At 39.2% G+C, this 27,601-nt stretch overlaps 1 pseudogene across 1 annotated transcript in view; it reads right to left on the bottom strand.

Moving 5' to 3' along the window:
- The window catches only part of LOC107606609 (protein HEAT STRESS TOLERANT DWD 1-like), a 52,705-nt pseudogene extending 25,355 nt beyond the window's left edge, over positions 1-27,350 (bottom strand). Inside the window, exons 1-9 of the transcript XR_015892319.1 lie at positions 27,218-27,350; positions 27,064-27,139; positions 26,884-26,962; positions 26,535-26,705; positions 26,347-26,445; positions 25,310-25,489; positions 25,116-25,229; positions 24,853-24,992; positions 24,699-24,771 (exon numbers count right to left, since the gene is read on the bottom strand). The product of XR_015892319.1 is annotated as a protein HEAT STRESS TOLERANT DWD 1-like (transcript). The remainder of the gene's footprint in view (positions 1-24,698; positions 24,772-24,852; positions 24,993-25,115; positions 25,230-25,309; positions 25,490-26,346; positions 26,446-26,534; positions 26,706-26,883; positions 26,963-27,063; positions 27,140-27,217) is intronic.
- Between the last annotated feature and the right edge of the window lie 251 nt (positions 27,351-27,601).

Here is a 27,601-nt window from a genome sequence, read left to right as displayed (position 1 = left end):
GTGACAAATAACCAATACTTCTTTGCTCATCAGAGGCAACGCCAACCCGTTCAAAAGAAGGGTGTGTTGGAACTAGAAGGAGTGGATACTATCTTGGCACAGAACAAGTTGATGCACCAACAAATCCAGCAACAAATGAAAATGATGGCTAAGAGAATAGATGGCCTCCAACTAGCTTCAGTGAGTACAACAAATCAGGCTTCAATTGAATGGGGTCAAAATGAAGCAGGCAATGTTGAGCAGCAACAAGAACAAGTTCAATACATGCAAAACACCTCAAGTTCATTTCAAAATGACTTTCATGGTGACACATACAACTCATCCTGGAGGAACCACCCCAACCTGAGATGGGGTGATAATCAAAACCAGTGGCAGAAGAACAACAACTCCAACCATTCCCGCAACACACACAACCAAAACCACTCATCCAACAACACTAACCAATACAAGAAACCACAAAACACATATCAACCACCTCACCACAATCCACAAACTCACCAAAATAACATTTTCGCACCAACATCTAACCCCCAAAATTACCACACCACCTCTACAAAAAACTTCCAGCAACCACATTCCAACCGCATCATACCACCAATTGACCATAATGAAAATAGACTTTCAAGTCTTGAGGCAGCCCTACAAGCAATTGCTCAGTCCACTCAAAGCTTGATCAAAGTGCAAGAGAGAAATGAAGCAACCATGAAGAGCCTTGAACGGCAAGTGGGACAATTGGCTAAACAAGTTGAACGGCCGACCAATGTCCTCCCAAGTGAAACAGTACCCAACCCAAGAGAAGAATGCAAAGCTCTTCAGTTGAGAAGTGGCAAAGTAATTGGAGAAAGTTCTAACAAGGAAGCAACAAAACTCAAAGAGCAAGGCACAGCAAGCAAGCAAGGTGAAGACAAGGTATCAACACCTCAAGAAAGCAAAGAAGATGAAAAGCCACAAAGCAAGACACCCACTCAAGACAACCACTCCAATAACAAGGAGAATGTGAAGCCACAACAGGAGAACAAGAATGAAGGAGTGAAAGCCTATGTACCCAAGCTTCCATACCCAACCAGGATACACAAAGGAACGAAAGATCAACAATTCCCAAGGTTCTTGGAAATCTTTAAGAAACTTGAAATCAACATCCCATTGGCAGAGGCCTTGGAACAAATGCCACTATATGCAAAGTTTCTTAAAGAATTAATCACCAAGAAGAGAAGTTGGCAAGAGAAAGAAACAGTGATTCTCACTCAAGAGTGTAGCGCCGTTATTCAAAGGGGACTGCCACCAAAACTCAAGGATCCAGGCAGCTTCCTCATACCATGCACAATTGGGAATATAGCCATTGACAAATCACTCTGTGACCTGGGAGCAAGCATTAACTTAATGCCCCTTACCATGATGAAGAAAATGATGATAGAAGAGTTGAAACCCACAAGGATGTCACTCCAACATGCTGACAGATCTATCAAAATACCAAATGGTGTAGTTGAGAACCTCTTGGTGAAAGTGGGGAACTTTATATTTCCAGCTGATTTTGTAGTTCTAGATATGGACGAAGAGGGGAGCAACTCAGTTATCCTTGGTAGACCCTTTTTGGCTACAGCTAGAACAATCATTGATGTGGAAAAGGGAGAGATGATTTTCAGAGTACATGATGAGCAAATGACCATAAATGTATTCAAGGCAATGCAACACCCCGTTGAGAAAGAGAGTTGCATGAGGATTGATGTGGTGGATTCTTTGGTTGAAGAAGTACTTGAAATAAACCATCAAGTGAAACAAGAGGAAGTCCAGGACATCCAAGGACAAGAAGAGAACAAATTGGACACACCAGAGGAACCAAGTGAAGCTAAGAAAGAAGAGGCACCACAACAAGAGTTGAAACCACTACCCCCTCATCTTAAATATGCATTTCTTGGTGTAAAGGACAGCTTACCAGTGATCATCAATTCTACATTGTGTACAGAGGAAGAAGAAAAGCTACTTGTAGTATTGAGAGCTCACAAAGAGGCGTTGGGATGGACCATTGATGACTTGAAAGGCATAAGCCCTGCCATATGCATGCACAAGATACTCTTGGAGAAAAATTCTAAACCAGTGGTACAACCTCAGAGAAGATTGAATCCCACAATGAAAGAGGTGGTCCAAAAAGAAGTACTGAAGCTATGTAAAGTTGGGATCATTTATCCCATCTCTGACAGTCCATGGGTTAGCCCAGTTCAAGTAGTACCAAAGAAAGGTGGGATGACTGTTATTGTCAATGAGAAGAATGAGCTTATTCCAACAAGAACAGTGACTGGATGGAGGATGTGCATTGACCATAGGAGGCTGAATGATGCCACACGAAAGGACCATTTCCCCCTTCCTTTCATTGACCAGATGCTGGAAAGGCTGGCTGGCCATGCTTATTACTGTTTCCTTGACGGATACTTTGGATATAACCAAATAGTAGTTGACCCCATGGATCAAGAGAAGACCTCCTTTACCTGTTCTTTTGGAGTCTTTGCTTACAGGAGAATGCCATTCGGACTGTGTAATGCCCCAGCTACCTTTCAGAGATGCATGCTATCAATCTTCTCGGACATGGTAGAAAAATTTATTGAAGTCTTTATGGATGATTTCTCTGTCTTTGGTGATTCTTTCAATACTTGCTTGCACCATCTTACCCTAGTCTTGAAGAGATGCCAAGAAACCAATTTGATTTTAAACTGGAAGAAATGCCATTTCATGGTATCCGAAGGCATTGTTCTTGGTCACAAAATTTCAAGAGAGGCTATAGAGGTTGACAAGGCAAAAGTAGAAATTATAGAAAAACTTCTTTTACCAACTAGTGTGAAAGCTGTTAGAAGCTTCTTAGGGCATGCTGGATTCTATAGAAGATTCATCAAAGATTTTTCCAAAATAGCAAAGCCACTAAGCAATCTGCTGGTGGTAAACAATCCTTTCCTCTTTGATGATGAATGTAAACATGCCTTTGAAACTCTAAAAGCTAAGCTCACCACAGCACCAATCATCACACCCCAAGTTGGGGATTGCCTTTTGAACTCATGTGTGATGCAAGTGATCTTGCAATTGGTGCTGTGTTGGGGCAAAGGAAGGAAAAGAAGCTTCATGTTATCTACTATGCAAGTAAAGTATTGAATGAAGCTCAAAGAAATTACACCACAACAGAGAAAGAGTTACTAGCTGTGGTATATACTTTTGATAAGTTTAGACAATATTTGATTGGATCTAAAGTTTTAGTATATACTGACCATGCTGCTCTTAAGTATCTTATGTCAAAACAGGATGCCAAACCAAGGCTAATCAAATGGGTACTGCTCCTACAAGAATTTGACATTGAGATAAAGGATAGGAAAGGTAGTGAAAATCAAGTTGCTGACCATCTATCAAGGGTGCCACAAGATGCATGTCAAGACAATCTTCAATCAATAAATGAAGAATTTCCAGACGAGCATCTCTTGCAAATTCAACATATCCCTTGGTTCGCAGACATGGCCAACTACAAGGCAGGAAGGATCATCCCACAAGAATACACAAAACAACAAGTCAAGAAGTTGTTACATGAGGCCAAGTTCTTCTTCTGGGATGAGCCATTTCTATTCAAAAGATGCTCAGATGGAATGATAAGAAGGTGTGTACCGGAGGTTGAGATGAAGGACATACTATGGCATTGTCACAACTCAAGCTATGGTGGCCATTTTGGAGCTGAAAGAACTGCTGCAAAGGTGCTTCAAAGTGGTTTTTACTGGCCTTCCATCTTCAAGGATGCTAGAGACTTTGTGAGCCATTGCAATGAATGTCAAAGAACAGGGGGTTTGACAAGGAAAAATGAGATGCCTCAGAAGTTCATTTTGGAAGTGGAGCTCTTTGATTTGTGGGGAATAGATTTTATGGGACCCTTCCCTCCATCCTACACATTCAAATACATTTTGGTGGCAGTGGAGTATGTTTCAAAATTGGTAGAAGCAATAGCCACCACTACATGTGATACCAACGTGGTATTGCAATTCCTAAAGAGAAACATCTTCACTAGATTTGGAGTGCCCAAGGGACTTATAAGTGATGGAGGAAGCCACTTCTGTAACAAGCAATTAAATTCTCTACTCCACAAATATGGAGTTACTCACAAAGTGACCACACCTTACCACCCACAGACAAATGGGCAAGCTGAACTTGTTAACAGAGAGCTAAAGAGGATTCTGGAGAAAACTGTGGGAGCAACAAGAAAGGATTGGGTTAGGAAGCTGGATGATGTACTTTGGGCATACAGAACAGCATTCAAAATGCCCATAGAAAAATCTCCATTTCAGCTGGTGTATGGGAAGGCATGCCATCTCCCTGTAGAGCCTGAACACAAGGCCTTTTGGGCCACCAAACTTTTGAATTTAGATGCTCAAACAGCAGGAGAAAAGAGGTTACTACAACTCAATGAATTGGAGGAATTCAGATTGGAGGCATATGAAAATGCCAGAATATACAGAGAAAGAGCAAAAAGGTGGCATGACAAGAGAATCTCCCAAAGAACATTCGAACCAGGCCAAAAGGTGTTGCTATTCAACTCAAGACTGAAGATTTTTCCTGAAAAGCTCAGGTCTAGATGGACTGGTCCATACACTATCACCAAAGTATCCCCTCATGGCTATGTGGAATTACTTGATCAAACTTCAAAATAGACTTTTGCAGCTAATGGGCATAGGGTGAAACTTTATCTTGGTGGCCCCTGGATCAAGGAAGAAAATGTGCACTTACTAACATGAGCAAAAGAGCTGCAATGTCAAGCTAAGGACGATAAACAAGCGCTTCATGGGAGGCAACTCATGCACAGGAGTCTTTTATTTTCATGCTTTAGTGATCAATAATGAGAAGTTGCATCATAAACATCTAAGAGAATAAAGAGTGAACTAGCACATAGTGTATGCAAGGAACTAAGTTTGGTGTGGTCAATTTTGAAATAATTGCAAAAGTTTCTTTTTACAACACTTAGTCACAAACTAAGTTTGGTGTCCATACATACACGAAAATGCTAGACCATAGAGCAACAGTGTAGTTATTTCTTTTAGTGATATGAAAGGAATCATCAAAAAAAAAAAAAGTATGAGTCCAAATACAAAAAATTCTAAAGCCTTTGTATTCTTGCTGCAGGGAAGTGAAAGAAAGAAGTGATGGGAGAATCTTGAAGAAAGGATCACGGACACACACAAAAGAAAGGAGAAGTCACATGTGCCTTGGGTTTTGTACATCCATATATACCTTGGATTGTGTGCATTGAGGAAAACACCTTAGCATGCATTAGGCAAAGAAGATTCATTTTCCCCATGCCTTGACCGAACCTTCAAGACCATTCCCCCATCATAAATATCACTTTAACCACTCCAACCACAGTCATCAAACCTCACTTTATCCTCACTCATATACACCATTCTCCATCACCACATTTCATCAATTCACCTCAGCCGAAATCACACTCAACTTTTAAATCATCCTTGCTTCGCAGATTTTGGCTTTGATCATATGATTTGCTCAGCAAAATTTAGAGTGCACCATTTCCCCTAGCCTACCCGAACCACCCCCTTCTTCATTCCCTCTCACAATTACTTTCAAACTTGTATTACTTACCTTGTCACCATATCCATCTACACCCCCTTCATAAACATTTTCTTTATGCTTGAGGATAAGCATTCTTCTAAGTTTGGTGTTGGAAGAGTTAACCCTTGCAATTGAATTTCAATGGCCTCATCATCAAGAGCTAAGAAGGGAAAGGACAAGCAACCTGTAGAAGAAGAAGAACAAAACACCTTTGATCGAAGAAGGTTCAAATCCAAACACAATGAGCGCATCTTTAGTTGGATGACAGGCAAAGACGTTGTCCCGGAGTTACCTTTCAAGCTGAGAAAAGAGGAATACTCTGAGATACAAAAAATAATTAGAAAGAGGGGATGGGAGCTTCTCTATAATCAACCTCAAGAAGTAAGCATGGTTCTCATCCATGAGTTTTACACTAATGTGATAAGAGAATTTGATGATGAAGAGCCATACATGAGCTATGTAAGAGGGGTGACTGTTGACTTTAGTCCAGACACCATCAACAGGGTGCTAAAGGTCAAACCAAAACGGTTCAAACAAGCTAGCTATGAGGAAAGAGTTTAAAATGATCCAAGGTATGTAGATGTGTTAGGTGACATGTGCAAAGTAGGCACGAATTGTGTGTTGGATTCACAAGGACAACCACTCAAACTCAGAAGAGGTGATCTCATACCTCAAGCAAAAGGATGGCATGACATAGTGAGGAGATCATTGATCCCTACTTCAAATAATTCCGAAGTGACAGTGAATAGAGCAATAATGATCCACTGCATAATGAAATGAGGGGAGATCAATGTTGGAGAAATTATAGCCAAGAACATCATTGACATAGCTCAGAAGGTCAAACAGGACAACTGGCTAGGATATCCTAGTACTATTCTGCGCTTATGTGAAGAAGCTAGAGTACCTCTCGAAGAATTTGAAGAAACTGACGTGGTATCTATTGGAAAGCCTCTCACCAAGGAGAGATTGGAATTTGTCACCACAACCCAATTGGAGAGGCAACCTTTAGCAAGAAAAAAGAAAAGGAAAGAAGCAAGACAAGAGAAAGAGCCTCAAGAAATGGAAGAAACAAGTACCTTGAACATGAATTAACTCCAAGCCGATTTGGAAGGAATCTCTGGGCAATATTCACAAATTCAAAGAGGCCAAGAGGAACAAGCTCAACAACAAAGGGACCTTTGGCAGGTAATGAATCAGCAAAGAGAAGTTCAAGTTCAATGGATGAGTTAGCAAAATGAATATCAAACACACGTGATGGAACTACAACAAGAACAATATGCCAAGATGTATGAAGCCATCAACAATTCAACTGTTGAATATGAAAGATCCATGGAGAAGGTAATACAGGAACAAGCTCAACTAAGGAAAGAGCAAGCTCAGCAAAGGGAGCTTCTCCATAGGTTGGATGCTAGACATGATACATTTCACAGTGAATTCAATTAAAACAGAATGTTCAAGGAGGCCAGACATAGAGACAGAATTGACTATGATATATGCACCCAAGAAAAACTCAGCTATCTTTGTGGAGCACCCCTATTGCTCAACCCACAAATCAAAAGTTTTAATGAAGCACGCAAGGTATTTGAAGAGCAGGAACTTGCAAGGGTGAGATTCAATGCTGAGAGGCTAAAGGAGAAGTTGATAAGCTCAGGAATATGGAAAAGAGAAGAGGAGGACTCAACAACAAAACAACAAGGAGAAATAAGAAAGAAAAAGAAAGAAGATCCAAAGGGCAAAGAAAAGGGACATAAAGACTAAAGGTGGTGAAGTTCTTTTCTTTAGTACTTTATTAAATAAAGAAGATGTATGTCTGAAACATGGTATACCTTCTAAGTTGTTTCCCTTTATGCATTCTCAGTTATGTTGTTTATTCCATGTATCACTCACATGCTTGGAATGTTTGCTTGTCTTAAATACTTTTACTTGTCAATGGAATAAAAGATGTAGTTTGAACAAAGACAGAGAGAAATCTAGCCTAGGAGAACAAGATTGTCTGATACAAAGTGTTAGTACATATATGCTTTCATTGTGAACGAATCAAGAACTCAAGAAATCAAAAGGAGTTAAGATGCTTGCTTATACAAAACTAGTTGGTTAAGGGTTATAAGACTCAAGAAGTTAGAAGCACAAAGATCCTTAACAATGGAGTAATACACAAAATTTTGAAGAACAGAAAAAGAGAAATAAAGAAAACAAAGAACAAAGAATGAAAGGCTAGGCATCAATGACAAAATTTGGATATGTGTCTGTGGTGATTGATGTTAGGAGACATACTTGGGCTAGTAAATCCGAGGGGTGTTTCATCACCCGGTAACTTGAGTTAACTAACTCGGGATTATCGATTGAAAACTCACATTCAAGAGTAGCTCTATAACAGAACATTTAGCTCTATAACAGAACATTTAGCTCTATAGAGTTAGTTAATCCCGAGTTAGTTAACTCAAGTTACCGGGTGATGAAGTACCCCTCGGATTTACTAGCCCAAGTATGTCTCCTAACATCAATCACCACATACACATATCCAAATTTTGTCATTGATGCCTAGCCTTTCATTCTTTGTTCTTTGTTTTCTTTATTTCTCTTTTTCTGTTCTTCAAAATTTTGTGTATTACTCCATTGTTAAGGATCTTTGTGCTTCTAACTTCTTGAGTCTTATAACCCTTAACCAACTAGTTTTGTATAAGCAAGCATCTTAACTTCTTTTGATTTCTTGAGCTCTTCATTCGTTCACAATGAAAGCATATATGTACTAACACTTTGTATCAGACAATCTTGTTCTCCTAGGCTAGATTTCTCTCTGTCTTTGTTCAAACTACATCTTTTATTCCATTGACAAGTAAAAGTATTTAAGACAAGCAAACATTCCAAGCATGTGAGTGATACATGGAATAAGCAACATAACTGAGAATGCAGAAAAGAAAACAACTTAGAAAGTATACCATGTTTCAGACATAGATCTTTATTTAATAAAGTACTAAAGAAAAGAACTTCACCATCTTTAGTCTTTATGTCCCTTTCCTTTGCCCTTTGGATCTTCTTTCTTTTTCTTTCTTATTTCTCCTTGTTGTTTTGTTGTTGAGTCCTCCTCTTCTCTTTTCCATATTCCTGAGCTTATCATCTTCTCCTTTAGCCTCTCAGCATTGAATCTCACCCTTGCAAGTTCCTGCTCTTCAAATACCTTGCGTACTTCATTAAAACTTTTGATTTGTGGGTTGAGCAATGGGGGTGCTCCACAAAGATAGCTGAGTTTTTCTTGGGTGCATATATCATAGTCAATTCTGTCTCTATGTCTGGCCTCCTTGAACATTCTGCTTTCATTGAATTCTCTGTGAAATGTATCATGTCTAGCATCCAACCTATGGAGAAGCTCCCTTTGCTGAGCTTGCTCTTTCCTTAGTTGAGCTTGTTCCTGTATTACCTTCTCCATGGATCTTTCATATTCAACAGTTGAATTGTTGATGGCTTCATACATCTTGGCATATTGTTCTTGTTGTAGTTCCATCATGTGTGTTTGATATTCATTTTGCTGACTCATCCATTGAACTTGAACTTCTCTTTGCTGATTCATTATCTGCCAAAGGTCCCTTTGTTGTTGAGTTTGTTCCTCTTGGCCTCTTTGAATTTGTGAATATTGCCCAGAGATTCCTTCCAAAGCGGCTTGGAGTTGATTCATGTTCAAGGTACTTGTTTCTTCCGTTTCTTGAGGCTCTTCCTCTTGTCTTGCTTCTTTCCTTTTCTTTTTTCTTGCTAAAGGTTGCCTCTCCAATTGGGTTGTGGTGACAAATTCCAATCTCTCCTTGGTGAGAGGCTTTCCAATAGATACCATGTCAGTTTCTTCAAATTTTTCGAGAGGTACTCTAGCTTCTTCACATAAGCGCAGAATAGTACTAGGATATCCTAGCCAGCTGTCTTGTTTGACCTTCTGAGCTATGTCAATGATGTTCTTGGCTATAATTTCTCCAACATTGATCTCCCCTCCTTTCATTATGCAGTGGATCATTATTGCTCTATTCACTGTCACTTCGGAATTATTTGAAATAGGGATCAATGATCTCCTCACTATGTCATGCCATCCTTTTGCTTGAGGTATGAGATCACCTCTTCTGAGTTTGAGTGATTGTCCTTGTGAATCCAACACCCAATCCGTGCCTACTTTGCACAGGTCACCTAGCACATCTACATACCTTGGATCATTTTCAACTCTTTCCTCATAGCTAGCTTGTTTGAACCGTTTTGGTTTGACCTTTAGCACCCTGTTGATGGTGTCTGGACTAAAGTCAACAGTCACCCCTCTTACATAGCTCATGTATGACTCTTCATCATCAAATTCTCTTATCACATTAGTGTAAAACTCATGGATGAGAACCATGCTTACTTCTTGAGGTTGATTACAGAGAAGCTCCCATCCCCTCTTTCTAATTATTTTTTGTATCTCAGAGTATTCCTCTTTTCTCAGCTTGAAAGGTAACTCCGGGACAACGTCTTTGCCTGTCATCCAACTAAAGATGCGCTCATTGTGTTTGGATTTGAATCTTCTTCGATCAAAGGTGTTTTGTTCTTCTTCTTCTACAGGTTGCTTGTCCTTTCCCTTATTAACTCTTGATGATGAGGCCATTGAAATTCAATTACAAGGGTCAACTCTTCCAACACCAAACTTAGAGGAATGCTTGTCCTCAAGCATAAAGAAAATGTTTATGAAGGGGGTGTAGATGGATATGTTGACAAGGTAAGGAATACAAGCTTGAAAGTGATTGTGAGAGGGAATGAAGAAGGGGGTGGTTCGGGTAGGCTAGGGGAAATGGTGCACTCTAAATTTTGCTGAGCAAATCATAGGATCAAAGCCAAAATCTGCGAAGCAAGGATGATTTAAAAGTTGAGTGATTTCGGCTGAGGTGAATTGATGAAATGTGGTGATGGAGAATGGTATATATGAGTGAGGATAAAGTGAGGTTTGATGATTGTGGTTGGAGTGGTTAAAGTGATATTTATTATGGGGGAATGGTCTTGAAGGTTCGGTCAAGGCATGGGGAAAATGAATCTTCTTTGCCTAATGCATGCTAAGGTGTTTTCCTCAATGCACACAATCCAAGGTATATATGGATGTACAAAACCCAAGGCACATGTGACTTCTCCTTTCTTTTGTGTGTGTCCGTGATCCTTTCTTCAAAATTCTCCCATCACTTCTTTCTTTCACTTCCCTGCAGCAAGAATACAAAGGCTTTAGAATTTCTTGTATTTGGACTCATACTTTTTTTTTTGTTTGATGATTCCTTTCATATCACTGAAAGAAATAACTACACTGTTGCTCTATGGTCTAGCATTTTCGTATATGTATGGACACCAAACTTAGTTTGTGACTAAGTGTTGTAAAAAGAAACTTTTGCAATTATTTCAAGATTGGCCACACCAAACTTAGTTCCTTGCATACACTATGTGTTAGTTCACTCTTTATTCTCTTAGATGTTTATGATACAACTTCTCATTATTGATCACTAAAGCATGAAAATAAAAGACTCCTGTGCATGGGTTGCCTCCCATGAAGCGCTTGTTTATCGTCCTTAGCTTGACATTGCAGCTCTTTTGCTCATGTTAGTAAGTGCACATTTTCTTCCTTGCTCCAGGGGCCACCAAAATAAAGTTTCACCCTATACCCATTAGCTGTAAAAGTCTGTTTTGAAGCTTCATCAAGTAATTCCACATAGCCATGAGGGGATACTTTGGTGATGGTGTATGGACCAGTCCATCTAGACCTGAGCTTTCCAGGGAAAATCTTCAGTCTTGAGTTGAATAGCAACACCTTTTGGCCTGGTTCGAATGTTCTTTGGGAAATCCTCTTGTCATGCCACCTTTTTGCTCTCTCTTTGTATATTATGGCATTTTCATATGCCTCCAATCTGAATTCCTCCAATTCATTGAGTTGTAGTAACCTCTTTTCTCCTGCTGCTTGAGCATCTAAATTCAAAAGTTTGGTGGCCCAAAAGGCTTTGTGTTCAAGCTCCACAGGGAGATGGCATGCCTTCCCATACACCAGCTGAAATGGAGATTTTCCTATGGATGTTTTGAATGCTGTTGTTCTGTATGCTCAAAGTGCATCATCCAGCTTCCTAACCCAATCCTTTCTTGTTGCTCCCACAATTTTTTTCAGAATCCTCTTTAGCTCTCTGTTAGCAAGTTCAGCTTGCCCATTTGTCTGTGGGTGATAAGGTGTGGCCACTTTGTGAGTAACCCCATATTTGTGGAGTAGAGAATTTAATTGCTTGTTACAGAAGTGGCTTCCTCCATCACTTATAAGTCCCTTGGGCACTCCAAATCTAGTGAAGATGTTTCTCTTTAGGAATTGCAATACCACGTTGGTATCACATGTAGTGGTGACTATTGCTTCTACCCATTTTGAAACATACTCCACTGCCACCAAAATGTATTTGAATGTGTAGGATGGAGGGAAGGGTCCCATGAAATCTATTCCCCACAAATCAAAGAGCTCCACTTCCAAAATGAACTTCTGAGGCATCTCATTTTTCTTTGTCAAACCCCCTATTCTTTGACATTCATTGCAATGGCTCACAAAGTCTCTAGCATCCTTGAAGATGGAAGGCCAGTAAAAACCACTTTGAAGCACCTTTGCAGCAGTTCTTTCAGCTCCAAAATGGCCACCATAGCTTGAGTTGTGACAATGCCATAGTATGTCCTTCATCTCAACCTCCGGTACACACCTTCTTATCATTCCATCTGGGCATCTTTTTGAATAGAAATGACTCATCCCAGAAGAAGAACTTGGCCTCATGTAACAACTTTTTGACTTGTTGTTTTGTGTATTCTTGTGGGATGATCCTTCCTGCCTTGTAGTTGGCCATGTCTGCGAACCAAGGGATATGTTGAATTTGCAAGAGATGCTCATCTGAAAATTCTTCATTTATTGATTGAAGATTGTCTTGACATGCATCTTGTGGCACCCTTGATAGATGGTCAGCAACTTGATTTTCACTACCTTTCCTATCCTTTATCTCAATATCAAATTCTTGTAGGAGCAGTACCCATCTGATTAGCCTTGGTTTGGCATTCTGTTTTGACATAAGATACTTAAGAGCAGCATGGTCAGTATATACTAAAACTTTAGATTAAATCAAATATTGTCTAAACTTATCAAAAGCATATACCACAGCTAGTAACTCTTTCTCTGTTGTGGTGTAATTTCTTTGAACTTCATTCAATACTTTACTTGCATAGTAGATAACATGAAGCTTCTTTTCCTTCCTCTGCCCTAACACAGCACCAATTACAAGGTCACTTGCATCACACATGAGTTCAAAAGGCAATCCCCAACTTGGGGGTGTGATGATTGGTGCTGTGGTGAGCTTAGCTTTTAGAGTTTCAAAGGCATGTTTACATTCATCATCAAAGAGGAAAGGATTATTTACCAACAGCAGATTGCTTAGTGGCTTTGCTATTTTGGAAAAATCTTTGATGAATCTTCTATAGAATCCAGCATGCCCTAAGAAGCTTCTAACAGCTTTCACACTAGTTGGTAAAGGAAGTTTTTCTATAATTTCTACTTTTGCCTTGTCAACCTCTATACCCTCTCTTGAAATTTTGTGACCAAGAACAATGCCTTTGGGTACCATGAAATGGCATTTCTCCCAGTTTAAAACCAAATTGGTTTCTTGGCACCTCCTCAAGACTAAGATAAGATAGTGCAAGCAAGTATTGAAAGAATCACCAAAGATAGAGAAATCATCCATAAAGACTTCAATAAATTTTTCTACCATGTCCGAGAAGATTGATAGCATGCATCTCTGAAAGGTAGCTGGGGCATTACACAGTCCGAATGGCATTCTCCTGTAAGCAAAGACTCCAAAAGAACAGGTAAAGGAGGTCTTCTCTTGATCCATGAGGTCAACTACTATTTGGTTATATCTAGAGTATCCGTCAAGGAAACAGTAATAAGCATGGCCAGCCAGCCTTTCCAGCATCTGGTCAATGAAAGGAATGGGGAAATGGTCCTTTCGTGTGGCATCATTCAGCCTCCTATAGTCAATGCACATCCTCCATCCAGTCACTGTTCTTGTTGGAATAAGCTCATTCTTCTCATTGACAATAACAGTCATCCCACCTTTCTTTGGTACTACTTGAACTGGGCTAACCCATGGACTGTCAGAGGGGGTAAATGATCCCAACTTTACATAACTTCAGTACTTCTTTTTGGACCACCTCTTTCATTGTGAGATTCAATCTTCTCTGAGGTTGTACCACTGGTTTAGAATTTTTCTCCAATAGTATCTTGTGCATGCATATGGCAGGGCTTATGCCTTTCAAGTCATCAATGGTCCATCCCAATGCCTCTTTGTGAGCTCTCAATACTACAAGTAGCTTTTCTTCTTCCTCTGCACTCAATGTAGAATTGATGATCACTGGTAAGCTGTCCTTTTCACCAAGAAATGCATATTTAAGATGAGGGGGTAGTGGTTTCAACTCTTGTTGTGGTGCCTCTTCTTTCTTAGCTTCACTTGGTTCCTCTGGTGTGTCCAATTTGTTCTCTTCTTGTCCTTGGATGTCCTGGACTTCCTCCTGTTTCACTTGATGGTTTATTTCAAGTACTTCTTCAACCAAAGAATCCACCACATCAATCCTCATGCAACTCTCTTTCTTAACGGGGTGTTGCATTGCCTTGAATACATTTATGGTCATTTGCTCATCATGTACTCTGAAAATCATCTCTCCCTTTTCCACATCAATAATTGTTCTAGCTGTAGCCAAAAAGGGTCTACCAAGGATAACTGAGTTGCTCCCCTCTTCGTCCATATCTAGAACTACAAAATCAGCTGGAAATATAAAGTTCCCCACTTTCACCAAGAGGTTCTCAATTACACCATTTGGTATTTTGATAGATCTGTCAGCATGTTGGAGTGACATCCTTGTGGGTTTCAACTCTTCTATCATCATTTTCTTCATCATGGTAAGGGGCATTAAGTTAATGCTTGCTCCCAGGTCACAGAGTGATTTGTCAATGGCTATACTCCCAATTGTGCATGGTATGAGGAAGCTGCCTGGATCCTTGAGTTTTGGTGACAGTCCCCTTTGAATAATGGCGCTACACTCTTGAGTGAGAATCACTGTTTCTTTCTCTTGCCAACTTCTCTTCTTGGTGATTAATTCTTTAAGAAACTTTGCATATAGTGACATTTGTTCCAAGGCCTCTGCCAATGGGATGTTAATTTCAAGTTTCTTAAAGATTTCCAAGAACCTTGGGAATTGTTGATCTTTCGTTCCTTTGTGTATCCTGGTTGGGTATGGAAGCTTGGGTACATAGACTTTCACTCCTTCATTCTTGTTCTCCTGTTGTGGCTTCACATTCTCCTTGTTATTGGAGTGGTTGTCTTGAGTGGGTGTCTTGCTTTGTGGCTTTTCATCTTCTTTGCTTTCTTGAGGTGTTGATACCTTGTCTTCACCTTGCTTGCTTGTTGTGCCTTGCTCTTTGAGTTTTGTTGCTTCCTTGTTAGAACTTTCTCCAATTACTTTGCCACTTCTCAACTGAAGAGCTTTGCATTCTTCTATTGGGTTGGGTACTGTGTCACTTGGGAGGACATTGGTCGGCCGTTCAGCTTGTTTAGCCAATTGTCCCACTTGCCGTTTATTTAGGCTGGATACAATTGCAAATCTTTTATGATGGGATTATTTAGGCCACAAAGACTTCTTTGAATAATTTTGCGGGAGGATCTCTTCACATGAAGAAAACCACTGAAAAGGCTCTAGAGTTGATTGAGATGGTTGCTAACAACCAGTATTTATACTCTTCTGAAAGAACCGCCATGAGAAAGGAAGTCATGAAACTAAATGCTCTGGATACTATTCTTACTCAAAATAAAGTCATGTCTCAACAAATAAATGCCATTACTCAACACTTGGGTGGATTACAAATTTTAGCTATTAATACCCAAGATGCTCCTTATGACATGAGTGGTGAATTTCCACATGGTAAGAATTATGATTATGGTCAATTTTCCTCTGAACAGGTTAATTACATGGGTAACTCCTCCAAACTCCCAATAATAACCCTTTTTCCAAGACTTAAAATTCGGGTTGGAGGAATCACCCAAATTTTGGATGGAAAAATCATCCACAGAAGCAACTAAATTTCAACAACTCTCCTCAGGTTAATTTTCATCAGAGCAATTTCAACAACAACCATCAGTTCCAGTCCTCTTAACAATACCATGCGCCCTCTCCTTCTCAGAAACCTAATTTGAAATCTCTAGTTGCATAACTCTTCAAGAATACTAATAATTTCATGCAGGAAACCAAAGCTTCAATTAGAAACTTGGAGGTTCAAATAGGTCAATTAAGCAAGTAAGTAACTAAGAGGCCTCCACATACCTTCCCTAGTAATACAATGCCCAACCCAAGAAAAGAGTGCAAGGTCATACATTTGAGAAGCGGTAAGGTAGCAGGTACAGAGGTACAAGTTAGTGAGGAGTCGGTTGAAAAAGAAGTTCCGAAGAAGACTCAGAACAAAGTAGAGCACGTCCCTGAGAGGCATCCAAACAACCTTTTTCCGGTTGATGTTGAGCAATATGAAGTAAAGTCTCCAGTGCTTGAGTACAAGCCAAAAATTCCATATCCTCAAAGGCTTCAGAAGGCATCCAAAGACAAGCAATTTTCAAGATTCTTAGAAGTCTTCAGGAAGCTTTAGATCAACATCCTCTTTGCAGAGGCTCTGGAACAAATGCCTCTTTTTGCTAAATTCATGAAGGAATTGTTGACCAATAAGAAGAATTGGAAAGAGACTGGAACCGTTGTGCTCACCAAAAAATGCAGTGCAATTATCCAACAGGATCTCCGTGAGAAGATGCAAGATCTAGAAAGTTTCTTAATTCCTTGCACCATTGGAGATTACTATTCAAAGGGCATTATGTGATCTTGGAGCAAGCATCAATCTCATGCCACTTTTTTTTATGAGAAAGCTCCAAATTGATGAGGTAAAATCCACTAGAATCTCTCTTTAATTTGTTGACCGTTCAATTAAATTTCTTCTTGGAGTTGTTGAGAATTTATTAGTGAAAGTAAAACCCTTTATTTTTTCTGTTAATTTTGTAATACTGGATATGGAAGAAGATGTGAATGCTTCTATTATTTTGGGACGACCTTTTCTAGCTACAGGAAGATCACTTATTGATGTGCAAAATGACGAATTAACTCTGAGAGTCAATGATAAAGAGGTTGTCCTTAATGTGCTTAAGACCTTGCAACATCCTAGTGATTCTGAGGAGTGTATGAAAGTTAATTTAATTAAGCCATTGATTCAAGAGGTCTTTGAAACAGAAGAGCTTGATAGTGTTTTGGAACTCCCTTCAGAGGATGATTTGCTAGAGATTGATGATTCACCACCACAAAAAGGGGAAACATACACACATGCTAAGGAGGAAAGGCCACCCAAGCCTGAGTTGAAGCCTTGCCTCCCTCTCTTAAGTACGTTTTTCTAGGCGCGCAGAATTTCTATCCAGTGATTATTAGCTCCTCTCTGAGTCATGATGAAGAGGAGGCGTTGATACAGGTGCTTAGAAACCACAAAAAAGCTCTTGGGTGTACCATTAGTAACTTAAAAGGGATAAATCCGACTATGTGTATGCACAAGATTCTACTTGAGGAGGATGCTAAACCCATAGTGCAACCACAAAGACGGCTAAATCCATAAACAAGTTATTTCCAAGAAAGGAAGCGTGACAATGGTCAAAAATGAGAAGAATGAGCTGATTCTTACACGAACCGTCACCGGGTGGCATATGTGCATTGACTATAGGAGGCTCAACACTGCAATTAGGAAGGACCACTTCCCCTTGCCTTTTATTGATCAGATGCTTGAGAGGTTAGTTGGACATGCATTTTATTATTTTTTAGATGGTTATTCTGGATATAATCAGATTGCAGTGGACTCTCAAGATCAGGAGAAGACGGCATTCACTTGTCCTTTTGGTATATTTGCTTACCGAAGGATGCCGTTTGAATTGTGCAATGCCCCAACAACTTTTTAAAGTTGTATGCTTTCAAAATTTTCTGACATGGTTGAAAAGTTTATTGAGGTATTTATGGATGATTTTTCTGTATTCGGTAATTCTTTTAATTCTTGTCTGAGACATCTTTCCTTAGTCTTGAAGCGGTGCCAAGAAACAAATCTTGTTTTGAACTGGAAAAAATGCCATTTTATGGTGACTGAAAGTATTGTTCTTGGGCATCAGATTTCAAGTAAAGGAATAAAGGCTGATAAAGATAAGGTGGAGATAATTGAAAAATTACCACCACCCACTAATGTAAAGGCAATCCGAAGTTTCTTAGGACATGCAAGTTTTTATAGAAGGTTTATAAAGAATTTTTTTTAAATTGCTAAATCTCTGAGCAACCTCTTGGTTGCAGACATTCCTTTTTGCTTCAATGATAATTGTTTACATGCTTTTGAAACTCTGAAAGCTCAGCTTGTCTCTGCACCCATCATAACTCCTTTTAACTGGGATTTACCGTTTGAATTGATGTGTGATGCCAATGACCATGCTATAGGGGCTGTCTTGGGGCAGAGACAAGACAACCTTGTGCACGTCATTTATTATGCTAACCGTGGGCTAAATGACGCACAAAAGAATTATACAACTACAGAAAAAGAATTATTAGTTGTAGTTTATGCTTTTGATAAATTTAGGTCCTATTTAATTGGTTCTAAAGTTATTATTTATATTGACTATGCTACTTTTAAGTACATTCTTACCAAACAGGATGCTAAACCAAGATTGATCAAGTGGGTGTTCCTTCTTCAGGAGTTTGATATTGAGATTAAAGACTCAGGAAATGGTCAAAGAATCAAGTGGTTGACCACCTTTCCAGAATTGAGCCTGAAGATGTCGTGCAATAACCCACTTTCTGTGAATGAGACTTTTCCTGATGAGCAACTCTTTGCTACACAGAGAGCCCCGTAATTTGTAGATATTGCAAATTACAAGGCTATAAGGTTCATCCCAAAAGAGTATACTAAACATCAAGTGAAGAAGCTGTTCGGTGATTCTCAGACGGTATCATCCGATGATGTATTCCAGATGAAGCACATCAAATTCTTTGACATTGTCATGGTTCCGAGTACAATAGCCACTTTGGTGGTGAGAGGATAACAACAAAGGTCCTCCAGAGAGGTTTTTATTGGCCGACTCTTTTTAGAGATGTTCGAAATTTTGTGAGAAAATGTGACAAATGCCAGAGAGCTGAAAATATTCCCAACCATAATGAGATACCACAGCAAGGAATATTAGAGATTGGGTTGTTTGATGTTTGGGGTATTGACTTCATGGGACATTTTCCTCCTTCATACTCAAACAAATACATTTTAGTGCCAGTGGATTATGTGTCCAAGTGGGTAAAAGCAGTAGCTTTACCCACTAATGATGCCAATGTGGTGATGAGCTTTCTTCAGAGATATATCTTCAGCCGATTTGGTGTCCCAATGACACTAATCAATGATAGGGGCAATCACTTCTGCAACAAACAGCTGGACTCTCTTCAGAAATATAGAGTCCGTCATAAGGTAGCTACCCCCTATCAACCTCAGACAAATGGACAGGTTGAGGTCTCTAATAGAAAACTCAAAAGGATTCTAGAGAAGACCATTAGTGCTTCAAGAAATGATTGAGTTAGAAAGCTTGATGATGCTCTCTGGGCATACCGGATGACTTTCAAGACTCCTATCGGCATGTCCCCATATCATTTAGTCTATGACAAAGCCTGTCACTTGCTAGTAGAGTTGGAGCACAGAGCTTACTGGGCAAAGTTCCTGAACTTTGATGCCAAAGCTGTAGGAGAGAAGCGGCTCCTCCAACTCAATTTGTTCGATGAATTCAAAAACTCAATATATGAAAATGCTAAGCTCTATAAGGAGAAGACAAAGGTGTGGCATGATAAAAGGATAGCCACAAGAACATTTAAGCCAGGCCAGAAAGTCTTACTGATTAATTCAAAGCTCAGGATTTTTTCTGCGAAGCTGAAATCCGGTGGTCATGACCGTTTGTAGTAACTAGAGTGTCTCCTTGTGGTCATGTGGAACTCCAAGAAAAAAACTCTGACAGAAGGTTCACTGTCAATGGCCAGAGGCTAAAGTACTATTTCGGAGGCGAAGTTAATCGTCAGAGGTCTGCTCATCTGCTGACTTAGCAGAGCTGACCGTCAAGCTAGTGACGTTAAAGAAGCGCTTTTGGAAGGCAAATCAATTTTTAGTATCTTTTGATTTTATATTTATTTTGGTTTTATTTACTTTATTCTAGTTATTTATAATTTTTCTTCTTTTTACGTGTATTTTAGTCATGCAAAGTGTTTATAACAGGAACATGTGCAATCAGAAGAGAGTTCAGAATATTCTGAAGGAGTTTCTATTTGGGTGTCTCGGTGCTAAACCCCGCGACCTGGCGTTTGGCGCCAAGAGACACGCATTTCGAAGCAGAGTCACTGTGATGGTGGTGCTAAACATCGAGACCTGACATTTAGTGCCAAGACACACGCATTTCAAGGAGAAGCCACAATCTTAGTGGCGCTAAACACCGAGACCTGATGTTTAGAGCCAAGATGCATGTATTTCGAGGAGAGGCTGCTGTCTTAGTGGCGCTAAACGTCGAGACCTGGCGTTTAATACCAAAGGTGCTCCAATTGATGATTTAGTCACTGTGTTGGTGGTGCTAAACACCACTATCTAGGCGTTATGCGCCAGGGTATATATATATAAAACAAAGCGGGGGCAGCTCTAACCGCTGAAACCTGGCGTTTAGCGCCGAGTGCATCTCGAATACCCCTTCGTGGGGATTCAAATTTTGAATTTGGGAAAGGGTGTGGCCCCACTTTTACACCACCTCCCTCCTTGCCAAATCATCTCCCCTCCCCCCACCCCCAAATCTCTCTTCCTCAACGTACACCCCACCAACCCCCTTCAATTCCATACAATTCTTTTCCTCCCTATTCATTCCCCTTCCATTCCCCCAACCCGTAACCCCCTCCCCTTTTCTCTATATAAACCCTTTTTTACCCCCACTCCATCCCCACTTATCACTACCTTTTTATATATTTTTTCTTTCTTTTTCATTAGCACCTTTTTTTACTTTCTCTTCTCTTTCACTCCCTTTCTCCAACCAAAATTATTTTTTCTTGTCCCTTTTGCTACACACATATTCTCTCCTTTTTTTTTTTATTTTGTTTGCTCGTAGACGAACAAAATTTTTAAGTTTCGTGTTACGTCGCTTGTTCTTTGACTGTTATACATGGCACCAAAGGAAGGAATATCCTCTTCAAGGGAGAGGAAGGAAAAGGCTCCTCAGACCGGTCTATTTGACACCAATTGGTTCAGCTCTAAAGTGCACGAAGAGCACTTCTTTGAGATCACCAGTAAGAAGAAAGTGATTCCAAAAGTCTGGTTTGATCTCAAGCCAGATAGGTATCCGAAGATTCAGGAGCAGATACAGAGAAGAGTCTAGAAAACGTTATGTAACCTGCAGACTAAAGTGGGTCAGCTGAAAGTCCAAAAGTTTTATGAAAATGCGTGGATTACATACAAGCATGTGTGGGGTGTGAATCACAGTGCCAAGAATTACCGCACTATGGTAAGAGGGAGGATTCTGGACTTTGGCCCAAAAAATGTAAATGGAAGCACTCCAACTGCCACCTCTGAGGAATGATGATCACTTTTACAATGAGAGGATGTGTGGCGATCGGAGGCATGATCAGATTCTTGCAGACATATGCCTCCCAGGAGCCCAATGGAGGCTGAATTCAGAGGGGCAAGCAAATCAACTCGGCCGGCAGGATCTAAAGCCGGTGGCATGAGGATGGTTGGAGTTTATCCAACGCTCCATTATTCCAACTAGTAACCACTCTGAAATTACTATAGATCGAGCTATTATGATCCACTGCATCATGCTATGGTATAAGGCGGAAGTGGAGCTCACAATTCCACAGCAGATATACAGCATTGCCTCTAACGCCTCCACACACGCCAAGCTGACCTTCCCACGTCTCATCCACCGCCTCTGTGATGCCCCAAGAGTGTGCTTAGAGAATGACATTCTCATTCCCACAGAAAGGCCGATCTCTAGGAGGACTATAAAGTATGCCAGAGAGTATGCAGGAGCCCCGAGAGATGAGCCCGCAGCTAAGAGAGAGCATGTTCTCCCTCTTCAATAGGAGCAGCCCATGATACCTCAGGGACACTACTTCCTACCGCAGAAGTATTAGCATCAGCCGACCTCTTCCATTGAGCAGCTGAGGATTGACTAGGATGGTCATGGTGCCCTCTTTCAGTAGGTTTTGACTGAGCAGCAGAGCCAGCGCTAAAAGCTCTCCCAGATGAGACTTGACATAGGGCGACTGAGAGGATACCATGGAGCTCAGCCTAATGGAGTTGACAACCACCAGGATGTCTGAGGTGGTTAAGTTTTCTTTCGTTCTATTTCTCCTTTCCGTTCTTATTTTATTATTTCTTGTTTTCTGTTGATTTACTTTCTGTCATTTGCATGATCTTTAGTGTTTTCGGTCTGTTTAGTTTATTTTAATTGTTTTTATTTTTATATTTATTTTAAAAAGATGCCTCATGTATAGTTCACTGAGCTTAAAATTCAAAAAAAAAGGAGAAAAGCGGTGTAATGCATGAGCAGTTGAGTTTATATTTAGAAATGTCTTATTTAATTAGATGGTATAGTATTTATCTGTAATTTTGAATGCATGAAAAAGAACAGTGCATATTTAATCTTGGAACAAAGGATGTCAATTCATTAAGAACAAGAATTTAGAGAAGTATTATGAATTCTCTAAAATTAAACAAAAAGTTGATCCTTGAAACAAAAGAAACAACAAGAAAAAGAAAATAAAAAGTAAGACCCAAGACTCTGAGCATCAATAGCTAGGAAGGTTAAATATAATCAAAGCTCAAAGAGCTGTTTTCCTATCTATATGCTTGTAGTGTGATCGTGTCAAGTAACTCTTGAGACATAACACTTATAGTCAAAGCCAAGTGCAAATAAAGAGAAACCAAATGCTCTGAGCACCACTGACTAGAAAGAATCAATAGAAAAATCAGAACTCAAAGAGTTCCCCAGTTAAGTGCTTGTGGTGTTTCTGTGTCAAGCAAAGCTTGAGACAAAACATTTAGAAACACGGCTAGGGTCAAGGTGTAAAGCACCAAAGAAAAGAAAAAAAATGTTGTGTTCAACGATTAATTAGAAGTTAAAAGAGAGAGAATTCATAATATTATCCAGATTCTAGTTCTAAATGATATTGGCATTCCTAAGCTCCCAAGGGATAGTGAGATGCCAAAACTATTTATGATTACAGTGTTATCAACCCCACTCATAAGATAGACGGGAACTTAATTGAAAACTCAACTCTTAAGCAAACCCACATCTCAGGTTCATATTGTTTTCAATTGCTTGAGGACAAACAACAATTTAAGTTTGGTGTTCTGATGCGTGAGCATCTTTTCTATCTTGTCTTAGTAATTTAGATGTGGATTTGTTGAGTTTTTATGAGATTTTGGTGTTTTATACCATCACGAATGCTACTTTGAGTCGTACTGCTATTTTGTTAATTACAGAAAAAATTTGGGCGAATTTGACAGATTTTGTTCAGAAGAAAGGTGAGAAAAATAGTTGCTGTCAAGCTAGCGCTAAACGCCACAAGCCTCGAAATTCGTGCAAGCATTCTGTGAAACTGGCGTTTACTATTCGGCGTTTAGCGCTTAGTGCCAGGTACCTCGTAATTTGTGCAAGGACTCTGTGAAGGTGGCGCTGAATGCCCACTACTCGACATTTAGCGCCAAGTGATTCGAAAAGTTGAAATTACATTCTGTTTGGTGGCACTAAATTCCACTGCTCGACGTTTAGTGCCAGGTCCGCGTATTCAGGTGGGGACCACACGTGCAGCAACAATCCAAGAAAGACTTATTTTAGCTTTTAGTTTAATTTTTGAATGAAGAAAAGATATTAGTAAGTTTTAGAATTTTAATTTTGTATTAATTAGGATTAGATATAAAAGGAGAAAAGATTTAGCCCTTCGAGCTCTCTTCTTCCTCTTCCTCTTCCTCATTCCGCACTTTTACACTTTTTTACTCGAGATTTTTCTCTGAGCCATGAGCAACTAAACCTTCATTGTTAAGTTTAAAAACTCTGTTTATTTTAATAGATTAATACTATTGGCATTCTACTCTTAATCAATGCACTGATTTAAATTCAAAGATTGATTTCGTTCTTCATTCTAGGAATTAGAATATATTGGAAGATAACTCTTTGAGTCGTACTGCTAATTATCTAGATTTAACGCAATCCGTGACGTATAATCGCCTTATTTTTGGGTACTTAGGGTTTGTGTGGCTCATAAACTAAAATTGGACTTAATCTTCTAATTTAAATTAAGTAACCAAGGAATTGGTGGTTGATTTAGAGGGGATTAAATTACTAAGAAATTAGGGTTTAATCACTTAAACTTTGCTATGAATTGAATATTTGCATGATTAAAGTAGTTGATAAGAATTGTTAATCCGGAAATTTAAACATCTCCAAAGTTTTAACTATTTTTTCATACGATTTTCACCAACCATTCATTGTTTGCTCTCTTGCATTCTCTGATTTACTGTTTTAGGCTATTTGAACTTGAAACCACTCATTTTAGCTTGTCTAACTAGCCTAATCACTTAACTATTGTTGCTTAATCCATTAATCCTCGTAGGATCGATACTCGCTCACCTGAGTTATTACTTGGTATGACCCGATGCACTTGCCAGTTTTTTTTTTTTTTTTGCCCACGGTATTCCCCAGCCCGACAGGCCAAGGACTAATCCGTCGCGGATCGGAGCTTCATTTAAGAGTCTGCCGCTGGCCAATGGGCGGGATTCGAACCCCCGACACTTGCTTAAGCAGACGAGTGAGCTGACCACTCAACCAACCCAAGTTGGTTATGCACTTGCCAGTTAGTTTGTGGTATTTATAAATCGGCATCAAGTTTTTGAAATTGAGATCCTTATTCTGAATGAAAGCATGTTTACTATTTTATTGTTTTTCTTTAAGGGGATAGCAGGGTGATCTTGACCGCTATAATATTAGAGCTCATACCTCGAGCAATCTCAGATCACGAATGGAAATTGTCCCATCATCACTCCCTGAGGCAAACATACAACTAGCCAACCTAGTACAATCAAGTAAAAAGTAAGAAAGACATATAGAATGACAGTGAAATAGAAGCATCATAAAGTGAATGCATTAATACCTGTTCCATGGCATTACATTCACATCAGCATTATGTGCTTTAAAAGATGCCGCTGGCAACTTCCCCCATCGGGTATCCCATATAGCAATGCTTCCATCCACGGAACAAGAAGCAAAAACATGAGGCTCTGTAGGGCTCCACTGCAGGGATTAATTGCACATACATCTCATTTTACATAAGAAAAACTACTTTTACATTGCAGATAGGACTGCAAGAATATTCGAAGTATAAGAGCAGCTAATGCTTTTTGCATTAGTACATACTTGCAGATCTTCAACACTAGCAGTATGCCCAACAAATGGAGTATTGTCAATATTCCATGTTGCAGCAGCCAGCAGACGTAGGTTCCCAGAGATAAATTCAATTATTGCAATCCCCTAAAAACCTCATATTTCACATAAGACGTGCTAGAGTAAAATGTAGCTAAACAGGGAAAAAGAATATAACCAAATATTACCAGATAGTCAGATACAAGCCTTCCGGCTCCGGGAACAAGAAGACTCCAGTCTATAGCATAACCTTCATATTTGTGTTTATGTTTATAAAGGGGGGCCTGATTAAAAACTGCAGCAGCTCCTTGGACACCCTCTGTTTCTGACTCTGCTAGAGCATTCAGATGAGAGCTTAAGTCCCAAACCTACAAATCAACAAGTTAACTACCAGATTGTATACTAAATGGAAGAAGGTATGACAGAGAGTAAGAATGAAGTGGAAGTAAATTTTTATGATTGAAAAATACTTTTTATTATAACATAAAAATGCATCTTTCATGTTGGTTGCAGCTAATAATTAAGGAGTTTTCAGAAGTTTTAGTATTTTTTGTGCAATTAGTACTAATCAACCACATTTGCCTAGAGCTAGAATTTATCATATCTAATTATACTATTTACTAGCTTTGAAATTTGTCAGAAATGTTGTATCGCTAATTGTTGTAGAACAAATGGTAAAAGCATGTAGTCTTATTTGGTGCAAACAAACTTATGGCTTGGGGTCCCATTTGGTTTCTCTATAAAGGACTAAACAGAGTGCCATAATAGAAAGATTTATATGAAGTTGAGCCAAAGTTTTATGATTCCATATTTTTCGAAATTAAGCTGGCAAGTTATGTAAGCACAAGATAGTAACTAAATGAGCAAAGTCCTACCCACAATACTTAACTGTTGTTTTTTTTTTTTTTTGGCTTTTCTATGAGCACTTTGGAGGTTTTTTTTTATACTTTGTCATACTTATGGGCTATGGCTTTGTCATATCAATTTGACCAGTTTAAATGACTTAAACATCCATGACACCCATTTTCTCTGAAAACAAACTCAAATTAGAAAAGCAATTTCTCATCATTTATATGGGTTTATTTTACTTCAATGTTTTTTCTATCATATTGACCACCTCTCTGTTACAAGCATTTGTGGTATATTTTAATTCGGAAGACAAGGGAAGATCCAGTCAAAATTCAGTTCAAATTAGAAAACTAAAACATATGGATGAAAGTCTAACCTGTACATAACCAGTATCTGCCCAAGCTGCACATATATGTGGGTTTTGTGACATGGAGCGTATACCGTTGACGCATCCTTCATGAGTTACCTTCCGCAACTGCAAATGTGAGAAGACTGAAATCTTAAGATCAATTTATAGAAAAGTTAATGAACGTAACAAATACAAACAAAAATCAGGTTAGTTGCCTGCAAAGTAGGACCCCGAGCTCCATGTTCATCTTCATCGTCACTATCATCCTCACTATCACTATCCTTACCATCCCTGTCACCTTCATGTTTAGGCAGCAGCTCACGTCTCTTCCCAGTAATATTTGAAACTTTAAATATTCCAGTAGAATTCCAAGAAGCTTTCTCCGCCTTGAGTGCATTCAACATCACAACAATATGAAATTGGCAAACAATAGAAGTAAAAGTGAAAATAGATAGAAGACCCAAAACAATTAGATATACAAAGCTTGATATCAACTTCTACGTGAAAGTGGAAAATGATAATTAATAGCAAAAACATCTAAGTTGATTAAATCTTTAAACTCACCTAAGTCCCTGCCATGAAATATACAATGTGGGGGAATTTTGTTCGAACTAAGCCCAGAGTGTCACGAACAATATCAAAGCTGTTAAAATATATTCAGCTTTAGATTATGCAAATTCTACTCAACAATGCTTTGATCGTGAAGAGTGTTGTAAGCAGAAGGATCACACTGAAGCTCCTCACCTTCCTCCAACTTGTCCACACCAGGATGTTGCGGCACCGAAGAACACGAAGAAGAACCTTCCCCTTTCTTCGAGCCCTGTATTCACTTTCGTTCCACAAAAATCCAAGACAAAAAAAAGCAGCAGAAATTAAATTGAGGTTGAAGAAGAGGAACCTTGTTTATTCTCTTGGCTTTTCATACGGTGTTGAATCCCGCGAGTCATCTTCAAATTAGTTCAAGTTCTTCGTAACGAAAATGGGGGTTTAACTGTTTCAAGGGTTTTTGGTTCTCCTGTTCCCTATGCAGCTATGCTGCTGATGCTGTGCTTCTCCATGTAATGAGGTTTATGGCATGGCAACTACTCTAATAAAAATGCTAAAAATATTTTTTTATGACGATGTTTGTTTAAAAAATGTGATTTATTTATTTAGTAACATTTTAAATAAAAGTAATATTTTTATTTTAAATAAAAATTAAATTTTACAACTTATCATTCAATGATTAAAATAAAATATTCTAGCCACCAGCATAACATCTTGTACTGTAACTCACTCCCTC

This window comes from Arachis ipaensis, chromosome B7 (assembly GCF_059453495.1).
Source record: "Arachis ipaensis isolate K30076 ecotype BB chromosome B7, ASM5945349v1, whole genome shotgun sequence".
NCBI classification, from domain to species: Eukaryota; Viridiplantae; Streptophyta; class Magnoliopsida; order Fabales; family Fabaceae; genus Arachis; species Arachis ipaensis.
Note: the sequence above shows the minus strand (reverse complement) of the source record. Positions and strands in the feature narration are given on the sequence as shown.